The 11171-nt window shown below is 35.5% G+C and overlaps 1 pseudogene across 1 annotated transcript in view; it reads right to left on the minus strand.

Moving 5' to 3' along the window:
• Positions 1 to 10584, minus strand: part of LOC145233477 (uncharacterized) — a 57313-nt pseudogene extending 46729 nt beyond the window's left edge. The window contains exons 1-6 of the transcript XR_013861107.1: positions 9939 to 10584; positions 9577 to 9815; positions 9307 to 9409; positions 8671 to 8869; positions 7832 to 7904; positions 6654 to 7571 (exon numbers count right to left, since the gene is read on the minus strand). The product of XR_013861107.1 is annotated as an uncharacterized LOC145233477 (transcript). The remainder of the gene's footprint in view (positions 1 to 6653; positions 7572 to 7831; positions 7905 to 8670; positions 8870 to 9306; positions 9410 to 9576; positions 9816 to 9938) is intronic.
• Positions 10585 to 11171: the final 587 nt, after the last annotated feature.

The raw sequence follows: 11171 nt of genomic DNA on the forward strand, positions 1-11171 counted from the left end.
ACGTAAACGAAATGAGATAAAATTAAACAGTTTGCACGAGCCAATTCGGAATTGCATTTAGACATAGCTTGAAAAGTTTCAATTCGTTCATGTAAGCAAAACGGAAATGACAAGCGAATTTCATACTGTTTTTCGGGGGCACGACTATTAACGCGATTAAATCAGGTCGTTCTTAATATACCTTACTGGCTATAAAACGTAAACGAAATGAGATAAAATTAAACGGTTTTCACGAGCCAATTCGGAATTGTATTTAGACATAGCTTAAAAAGTTTCAATTCGTTCATGTAAGCAAAACGGAAATGACAAGCGAACTTCATTTTTTTTCGAGGGCAAGACTATTAACGCGATTAAATCAGGTCGTTCTTAATATACCTTATTGGCTATAAAACGTAAACGAAATGAGATAAAATTAAACGGTTTTCACGAGCCAATTCGGAATTGCAGTGAGACATAGCTTGAAAAGTTTCAATTCGTTCATGTAAGCAAAACGGAAATGACAAGCGAACTTCATTTTTTTTCGAGGGCAAGACTATTAACGCGATTAAATCAGGTCGTTCTTAATATACCTTACTGGCCATAAAACGTAAACGAAATGAGATAAAATTAAACGGTTTTCACGAGCCAATTAGGAATTCCAGTCAGACACAGCTTGAAAAGTTTCAATTCGTTCATGTAAGCAAAACGGAAATGACAAGCGAACTTCATACTGTTTTTCGGGGACACGACTATTAACGCGATTAAATCAGGTCGTTCTTAATATACCTTACTGGCTATAAAACGTAAACGAAATGAGATAAAATTAAACGGTTTTCACGAGCCAATTCGGAATTGTATTTAGACATAGCTTAAAAAGTTTCAATTCGTTCATGTAAGCAAAACGGAAATGACAAGCGAACTTCATTTTTTTTCGAGTGCAAGACTATTAACGCGATTAAATCAGGTCGTTCTTAATATACCTTATCGGCTATAAAACGTAAACGAAATGAGATAAAATTAAACGGTTTTCACGAACCAATTCGGAATTGCAGTGAGACATAGCTTGAAAAGTTTCAATTCGTTCATGTAAGCAAAACGGAAATGACAAGCGAATTTCATTTTTTTCGAGTGCAAGACTATTAACGCGATTAAATCAGGTCGTTCTTAATATATCTTACTGGCCATAAAACGTAAACGAAATGAGATAAAATTAAACGGTTTTCACGAACCAATTCGGAATTGCAGTGAGACATAGCTTGAAAAGTTTCAATTCGTTCATGTAAGCAAAACGGAAATGACAAGCGAACTTCATTTTTTTCGAGTGCAAGACTATTAACGCGATTAAATCAGGTCGTTCTTAATATAGCTTATCGGCTATAAAACGTAAACGAAATGAGATAAAATTAAACGGTTTTCACGAGCCAATTCGGAATTGCAGTCTGAAATAGCTTGAAAAGTTACAGTTCGTTCATGTAAGCAAAACGGAAATGACAAGCGAACTTCATTTTTTTTTCGAGTGCAAGACTATTAACGCGATTAAATCAGGTCGTTCTTAATATACCTTATTGGCTATAAAACGTAAACGAAATGAGATAAAATTAAACGGTTTGAACGAGCCAATTCGGAATTGCATTTAGACATAGCTTGAAAAGTTTCAATTCGTTCATGTAAGCAAAACGGAAATGACAAGCGAATTTCATACTGTTTTTCGGGGGCACGACTATTAACGCGATTAAATCAGGTCGTTCTTAATATACCTTACTGGCTATAAAACGTAAACGAAATGAGATAAAATTCAACGGTTTTCACGAGCCAATTCGGAATTGTATTTAGACATAGCTTAAAAAGTTTCAATTCGTTCATGTAAGCAAAACGGAAATGACAAGCGAACTTCATTTTTTTTCGAGTGCAAGACTATTAACGCGATTAAATCAGGTCGTTCTTAATATACCTTATTGGCTATAAAAGGTAAACGAAATGAGATAAAATTAAACGGTTTTCACGAGCCAATTCGGAATTGCAGTGAGACATAGCTTGAAAAGTTACAGTTCGTTCATGTAAGCAAAACGGAAATGACAAACGAATTTCATTTTTTTTCGAGGGCAAGACTATTAACGCGATTAAATCAGGTCGTTCTTAATATACCTTATTGGCCATAAAACGTAAACGAAATGAGATAAAATTAAACGGTTTTCACGAGCCAATTCGGAATTGCAGTCAGACATAGCTTGAAAAGTTTCAATTCGTTCATGTAAGCAAAACGGAAATGACAAGCGAACTTCATTTTTTTTCGAGGGCAAGACTATTAACGCGATTAAATCAGGTCGTTCTTAATATACCTTACTGGCTATAAAACGTAAACGAAATGAGATAAAATCAAACGGTTTTCACGAGCCAATTCGGAATTGCAGTGAGACATAGCTTGAAAAGTTTCAATTCGTTCATATAAGCAAAACGGAAATGACAAGCAAACTTCATTTTTTTTCGAGGGCAAGACTATTAACGCGATTAAATCAGGTCGTTCTTAATATACCTTACTGGCCATAAAACGTAAAAGAAATGAGATAAAATTAAACGGTTTTCACGAGGCAATTAGGAATTCCAGTCAGACACAGCTTGAAAAGTTTCAATTCGTTCATGTAAGCAAAACGGAAATGACAAGCGAACTTCATACTGTTTTTCGGGGACACGACTATTAACGCGATTAAATCAGGTCGTTCTTAATATACCTTACTGGCTATAAAACGTAAACGAAATGAGATAAAATTAAACGGTTTTCACGAGCCAATTCGGAATTGCAGTGAGACATAGCTTGAAAAGTTTCAATTCGTTCATGTAAGCAAAACGGAAATGACAAGCGAACTTCTTTTTTTTTTCGAGGGCAAGACTATTAACGCGATTAAATCAGGTCGTTCTTAATATACCTTATTGGCTATAAAACGTAAACGAAATGAGATAAAATCAAACGGTTTTCACGAGTCAATTCGGAATTCCAGTCAGACATAGCTTGAAAAGTTTCAATTCGTTCATGTAAGCAAAACGGAAATGACAAGCGAACTTCTTTTTTTTCGTGGGCAAGACTATTAACGCAATTAAATCAGGTCGTTCTTAATATACCTTATTGGCTATAAAACGTAAACGAAATGAGATAAAATTAAACAGTTTGCACGAGCCAATTCGGAATTCCAGTCAGACATAGCTTGAAAAGTTTCAATTCGTTCATGTAAGCAAAACGGAAATGACAAGCGAACTTCATACTGTTTTTCGGGGACACGACTATTAACGCGATTAAATCAGGTCGTTCTTAATATACCTTACTGGCTATAAAACGTAAACGAAATGAGATAAAATTAAACGGTTTTCACGAGCCAATTCGGAATTGCAGTGAGACATAGCTTGAAAAGTTTCAATTCGTTCATGTAAGCAAAACGGAAATGACAAGCGAACTTCTTTTTTTTTTTCGAGGGCAAGACTATTAACGCGATTAAATCAGGTCGTTCTTAATATACCTTATTGGCTATAAAACGTAAACGAAATGAGATAAAATTAAACGGTTTTCACGAGCCAATTCGGAATTCCAGTCAGACATAGCTTGAAAAGTTTCAATTCGTTCATGTAAGCAAAACGGAAATGACAAGCGAACTTCTTTTTTTTTCGTGGGCAAGACTATTAACGCAATTAAATCAGGTCGTTCTTAATATACCTTATTGGCTATAAAACGTAAACGAAATGAGATAAAATTAAACGGTTTGAACGAGCCAATTCGGAATTGCATTTAGACATAGCTTGAAAAGTTTCAATTCGTTCATGTAAGCAAAACGGAAATGACAAGCGAATTTCATACTGTTTTTCGGGGGCACGACTATTAACGCGATTAAATCAGGTCGTTCTTAATATACCTTACTGGCCATAAAACGTAAACGAAATGAGATAAAATTAAACGGTTTTCACGAGCCAATTCGGAATTGCAGTGAGACATAGCTTGAAAAGTTTCAATTCGTTTATGTAAGCAAAACGGAAATGACAAGCGAACTTCATTTTTTTTTCGAGGGCAAGACTATTAACGCGATTAAATCAGGTCGTTCTTAATATACATTATTGGCTATAAAACGTAAACGAAATGAGATAAAATCAAACGGTTTTCACGAGCCAATTCGGAATTCCAGTCAGACATAGCTTGAAAAGTTTCAATTCGTTCATGTAAGCAAAACGGAAATGACAAGCGAACTTCTTTTTTTTCGTGGGCAAGACTATTAACGCAATTAAATCAGGTCGTTCTTAATATACCTTATTGGCTATAAAACGTAAACGAAATGAGATAAAATTAAACAGTTTGCACGAGCCAATTCGGAATTGCATTTAGACATAGCTTGAAAAGTTTCAATTCGTTCATGTAAGCAAAACGGAAATGACAAGCGAATTTCATACTGTTTTTCGGGGGCACGACTATTAACGCGATTAAATCAGGTCATTCTTAATATACCTTACTGGCTATAAAACGTAAACGAAATGAGATAAAATTAAACGGTTTTCACGAGCCAATTCGGAATTGTATTTAGACATAGCTTAAAAAGTTTCAATTCGTTCATGTAAGCAAAACGGAAATGACAAGCGAACTTCATTTTTTTTCGAGGGCAAGACTATTAACGCGATTAAATCAGGTCGTTCTTAATATACCTTATTGGCTATAAAACGTAAACGAAATGAGATAAAATTAAACGGTTTTCACGAGCCAATTCGGAATTGCAGTGAGACATAGCTTGAAAAGTTACAGTTCGTTCATGTAAGCAAAACGGAAATGACAAACGAACTTCATTTTTTTTCGAGGGCAAGACTATTAACGCGATTAAATCAGGTCGTTCTTAATATACCTTATTGGCCATAAAACGTAAACGAAATGAGATAAAATTAAACGGTTTTCACGAGCCAATTCGGAATTGCAGTCAGACATAGCTTGAAAAGTTTCAATTCGTTCATGTAAGCAAAACGGAAATGACAAGCGAACTTCATTTTTTTTCGAGGGCAAGACTATTAACGCGATTAAATCAGGTCGTTCTTAATATACCTTACTGGCTATAAAACGTAAACGAAATGAGATAAAATCAAACGGTTTTCACGAGCCAATTCGGAATTGCAGTGAGACATAGCTTAAAAAGTTTCAATTCGTTCATGTAAGCAAAACGGAAATGACAAGCGAACTTCATTTTTTTTCGAGGGCAAGACTATTAACGCGATTAAATCAGGTCGTTCTTAATATACCTTACTGGCTATAAAACGTAAACGAAATGAGATAAAATTAAACGGTTTTCACGAGCCAATTCGGAATTGCAGTGAGACATAGCTTGAAAAGTTTCAATTCGTTCATGTAAGCAAAACGGAAATGACAAGCGAACTTCATTTTATTTCGAGGGCAAGACTATTAACGCGATTAAATCAGGTCGTTCTTAATATACCTTACTGGGCATAAAACGTAAACGAAATGAGATAAAATTAAACGGTTTTCACGAGCCAATTAGGAATTCCAGTCAGACACAGCTTGCAAAGTTTCAATTCGTTCATGTAAGCAAAACGGAAATGACAAGCGAACTTCATACTGTTTTTCGGGGACACGACTATTAACGCGATTAAATCAGGTCGTTCTTAATATACCTTACTGGCTATAAAACGTAAACGAAATGAGATAAAATTAAACAGTTTTCACGAACCAATTCGGAATTGCAGTGAGACATAGCTTGAAAAGTTTCAATTCGTTCATGTAAGCAAAACGGAAATGACAAGCGAACTTCATTTTTTTCGAGTGCAAGACTATTAACGCGATTAAATCAGGTCGTTCTTAATATAGCTTATCGGCTATAAAACGTAAACGAAATGAGATAAAATTAAACGGTTTTCACCAGCCAATTCGGAATTGCAGTCTGAAATAGCTTGAAAAGTTACAGTTCGTTCATGTAAGCAAAACGGAAATGACAAGCGAACTTCATTTTTTTTTCGAGTGCAAGACTATTAACGCGATTAAATCAGGTCGTTCTTAATATACCTTACTGGCTATAAAACGTAAACGAAATGAGATAAAATTAAACGGTTTTCACGAGCCAATTCGGAATTGCAGTGAGACATAGCTTGAAAAGTTTCAATTCGTTCATGTAAGCAAAACGGAAATGACAAGCGAACTTCATTTTTTTCGAGTGCAAGACTATTAACGCGATTAAATCAGGTCGTTCTTAATATACCTTACTGGCCATAAAACGTAAACGAAATGAGATAAAATTAAACGGTTTTCAAGAGCCAATTCGGAATTGCAGTCAGACATAGCTTGAAAAGTTACAGTTCGTTCATGTAAGCAAAACGGAAATGACAAGCGAACTTCATACTGTTTTTCGGGGGCACGCTTATTTACGCAATTAAATCAGGTCGTTCTTATGTACCTTATTGGCAAGGGATGGGCCAAGCCGAGCTAGAACCCGAGTACTCGGTACCGAGCACTGTTGTTTTGATGCTCGCTGCTCGGCTGAGCAGTTGCACAAACTGACCCGAGTATGAAATTTGCATATGTATGTCGGGCAGTGTGCCAAAGAGTTTCCAAGAACAGGCTGTGGGATTTGTTCGTGGGCAACACATAAACACTGAAAATAAATACAAAAATGGGTATCATTTACAGGAGCTACCTTGGTTACCTGTGTCAAATTGCAACGACAACATTTTTGTGTGTATACTTCTGATCATGCAGCAAAAGCACTTTTTATTGCAATGATTCCTTCCACATCCTGCATCACCACTGCATCCTGCTAAGACAACAGCTCACATGGAAAGCGAATGGAACTTATGTGGTCACCTACAATACATGCAAAGAGAAGTAGGTAAGGCAAACAAAAAATGTTTAGATGAGCACATGTTGGATCATGTGACCAAGCAAACCAGTTAAAAACAGAAAAGTTTAACATCTCAAAGGAATACATTGGGGCATTAAACAACAGAAAACTAGAAGGGTGGCTTAGAACACATTGCTCTTGCACATACACTATGATCTATTTTTAAAACATACATTAATTTCCTATCCTTTTTTTGTATTGGGTCCCATATTAGCCATCGTCTTTTATAACCTTGGTTGTTTCTGCAGGCAAAAACTCATGGGTCCCCACATATGCAAAGTTGAAAGTCAAAGGGCTGTTAACAACCCCCGAACTGCAATGGTGCAATAACGATAATTGGCATACTTTATAAGCTATCCAAATTTTAGCCAATTCTGACATTGTTCACAAACTCACCCATTTTAGGGGGCTGGTGGGGTAAATACTACGATTATCCGGACAAACAAAGTGGGATGCACATTAACATAACTATATCTACCATCTGTATAAGTTTCAGGAAAAGCCATCAAACATTAAATGAAAAAAAGAGTCGGACAAACTTTGGGTAGAAGAAAAAAGAAGAAAAAAACAAAAACATTTTGAGTAAAATCAATATGTGTCCCCTTCAGGGAAAGGGATCCATAATAATCCAATCTTTTCTATATCAGGCTTGCATAAAAGACTCATGATGGATGTCACTTGTAATCTGGATGAACACATGTTGGATCATGTGACCAAACAAACCTGTTAAAAACAGAAAAGTTTAACATCTAAAAGAAAAATATACCTGTGCATCAAACAACAAAAAAACAACAGCTACCAATGGTTTGAGCAGAATCTACACCAGTGGTGTTTAACCTATGTGTTGCGACCTAAGATAGGGTTGTTTACCATTTTAGTGGGGGTCACGAATGCTTTCGATAAACATGCTACTCCAAGAGTATTTTATTCCAAACCATGTAGTATATACATTAAAATCAAACAAATAAAAGTTGACATATCACCTCACATTAAAATTCCTGATTAAAAGATACTGTGCTGTCTTCCAAAACAAAGAAGTTAGCCAATATCTCAAACCTAAAACAAAATCAACAATATATAAATTTAAGATCTAATCCAGTGGTTCTTAACCTGTGGGTAGTTACCCCCAAAGTGGTAATTTGGCATATTGAAAGGGGTAACATAGATTTTCTGTTATAGTTATTTTTAGATTCTTAATTATCATTATTGTAACCAGCAAAAATTTTGTAATGAGGCTAAAATTTATTCAAAATAATTCAATAAAAAGTCAAACTAAATAAATTTCTCTGCGTCCTGCAATGTTTTCAAAATAAAAAAGAAGTAACTTCGATGGCAAATGTTGTTATGCACTTCTACTCTAACAGTCTCAATATGTTTTACTCATAACCATGCTATTTGTGATGTCATCAAACTAGAACTAGAGTCTCTCGTAAACATCTGTTTCATATACAATTGACGGTATAGTCCAGTTAGTGATAGGCATCATAGGCATGAGGTAGCATTTGTTTCCTTTGTAGTAGTAAGGATAATTTAGACCCCAAAAATGTTAGGTGATATTTTTCTAAAAAGGGGTAATTGATATCCATCAAAACATTTTGTGGGTAACAACAGAAAAAAGGTTAAGAACCACTGATCTAATCAAAGCAGTAAATGCATCGATTCTATATTTGTTTTCTACACTCTAAAGCAGAAGATGACAATATGTTTGCCACAACTCATTGCCAGGCTGTGGGATTTGTTTAGGTACAACACATAAACATTGCACTACAAAAAAAAAACAGGAAAAAGACTAATTGTATAAGTGTCATTTTGCAGCATTTACCTAGGATAGCTGTTCGAAATTGCAAAGACAGCATTTTTGTGTACATACGCTGGTGGATACTTCTGATCATGCAGCAAAAGCACTGTATTTTGTAGCCCAAAGGAGTTTATTGCAATGATTTCTTCTACCTCCTGCATCACCACTGCATCCCGCTAAGACAACAGTTCGCATGGAAAGCGAATTGAACTTATGTGGCCACCTGCAACATATACGAAGAGCAGTAGATAAGGCAAACAAAAAATGTTTGGCGAGATAATGTGTTATGGTACTATTCGCCAAAAATCCACCTAGGAGCCTCTTAAATATTTGAGGACACTGGTTGAAAAACCTACATGTGCCAAGAAACACTCAACTAATGATTTATACTATGAATAAATCAATGAGTCTTAAAATGCTCGGTATGTACCTACAGCCCCATCGCCTAACTGAGTCAAAAACTATAATATACATACACATTTTGCTTGCTACTGAGGCATTTACTGATACTGGGCTCACTGTCATCAAAAAGTCAACCAGCAGTATCATGTCTCATTCAAAGAGCTTTATAGTGGAGAAGAGCATGCTACTCCAAACCATGTAGCATATACATTAAAATCAAACAAATAAAAGTTAACATATCACCTCACATTAAAATACCTCATTAATAGATGCTGTGCTGTCTTCAAAAAAAATAATATCCATCTGTTTTCTAATTGGTATCATAAGTGTATGCCTCAGCGGGTTAGCCAAAATCTCAAACCTAAAACAAAATCTATCCTAAATTTTACAGCATATAGGATACAAGAGAAAATCCAAATTATCGCAGAGGCCATTTCGGACTAGGTACCAATTGGACATAATTCGGCTGTATAGTACTGTTCCAAGGCTAACAGCTAAACAGTAGAAAACTACAACACACATGCCCACCTTTCAGATGTTGAATGTTGTTATAAAGTCTTTGCTTAGAACGAAAAAACTGCCTCAGCCGTCCAAGCCCACCAGCTGCATCTTCACAGGACAGTGATATAAGGTAGGTGACTGGCAATGGAAAAATAGCACCCAATCTTGTCATAATCTGGGCTAAAGTAGAAGACAAAGTTTGGATGCCATTCTTTCTGTTGCAATTCAGATCTTTGAAATGAATTGAATATTAATACTCTAGAAACCTGACAAAACATAAGGTACAAGTTAAAGTTCGTACAAGGCAGAAAAGTTTCTTAGTAAACTGTAAAACAGGGTCACAGAGCTGCCACTGAAAATTTTGAAATATCCCAAGGTTCATCACTTACCAAAAATTCCAAGGTTTGTCGAAAAATCACAAGATCACCTAAAAAATGGCAAACACACAGTATATATGTAATCTAGTGCAGGCAATATAATTATTATAGTTACGCCAGAACCCAGCCACCACCACGTACCGTACCTTCAAACAGACGCTAAGAAATACCAGTAAAATACGAAAGAAAAAATAGTTTTTGTGTACATCTTTTTACTGGTACATGATACATCGAAAAAGCAATAATGCTGGCCTGACTTACTAGTTTTGACAGTGTTTTTCAATCAACTTACACGGCTTCGATCACTAAATTGACAAAGCACTGTTATGCAAACTGTTAATTCAAAAAATGGATTTTGCAAAACGATTATTTTTGATGAAAAATGGTAATAAGTTAACCTTAAACGTATTCAACGGATAATATAAAAAAATCCCAAGATTTGAAACGTTTTTTCCCAAAGTCCCAAGCTCAGCACTGAAATCCCAAGTTCTTGGGAAAAATCCCAAGGAGTGGCAGCCCTGCTGAGTTACCTAACGATTCTGTCTTTAATCTTCATAATTTTGCGACAAAACGACCAAAAACAGTCTCAAGGTCTCAACTTTTAAGACACAAATTTTCACCACGTCTGTTTACAAACAGCTGATGACGCAATGTTTATTTTCACAGCTGTTCAATAAATATGTTTCGAGCTCAATAATTTTCGAAAATAAATGCACATTAACGAACTTCTGAACTTGCTATTCCATCGAGGCGTAAAAGTTTAACTTGTAAATCACTTTTGCAGCAAAAAGAGGCAATCTACTATCGTTCTTGGACCAATGAAACGTTACTTCTTTATTTGAGTTTGCATTCGGCAAAAGGTTATCACGCGATCAATTTTTTTATGAAAAAGCATTTATTCCCCATTCATTGGCACAAAACAAAACCGGAGATAGCCAGCAATAGCTAAATTTCGGCACTGGAAATTTCTGAAAAAATGTTACGTCATAACTAAACACTGAAATCATATTTGGCAATTTAGGAATTATTACGTCACATTTATTAGATTCAGAAAACTGTACCAAAAAAATTTGCAAACAATTGCGGTCAATTAAGACACCAAACATTATTTTAACTCCAAAAGTGCAATTTTTTCCCCAAATTCATGCCGCAATTGATAACAAAGTATTTTTTTATGGTATCACTTTTCATGACATGGTCGTTAGTGCGTGACCAAATTTCCACAAAAAGCTTGTCAACAAACAT

Source organism: Phallusia mammillata, chromosome 6 (genome assembly GCF_965637545.1).
Source record: "Phallusia mammillata chromosome 6, kaPhaMamm4.hap1.1, whole genome shotgun sequence".
Lineage (NCBI taxonomy): Eukaryota > Metazoa > Chordata > Ascidiacea > Phlebobranchia > Ascidiidae > Phallusia > Phallusia mammillata.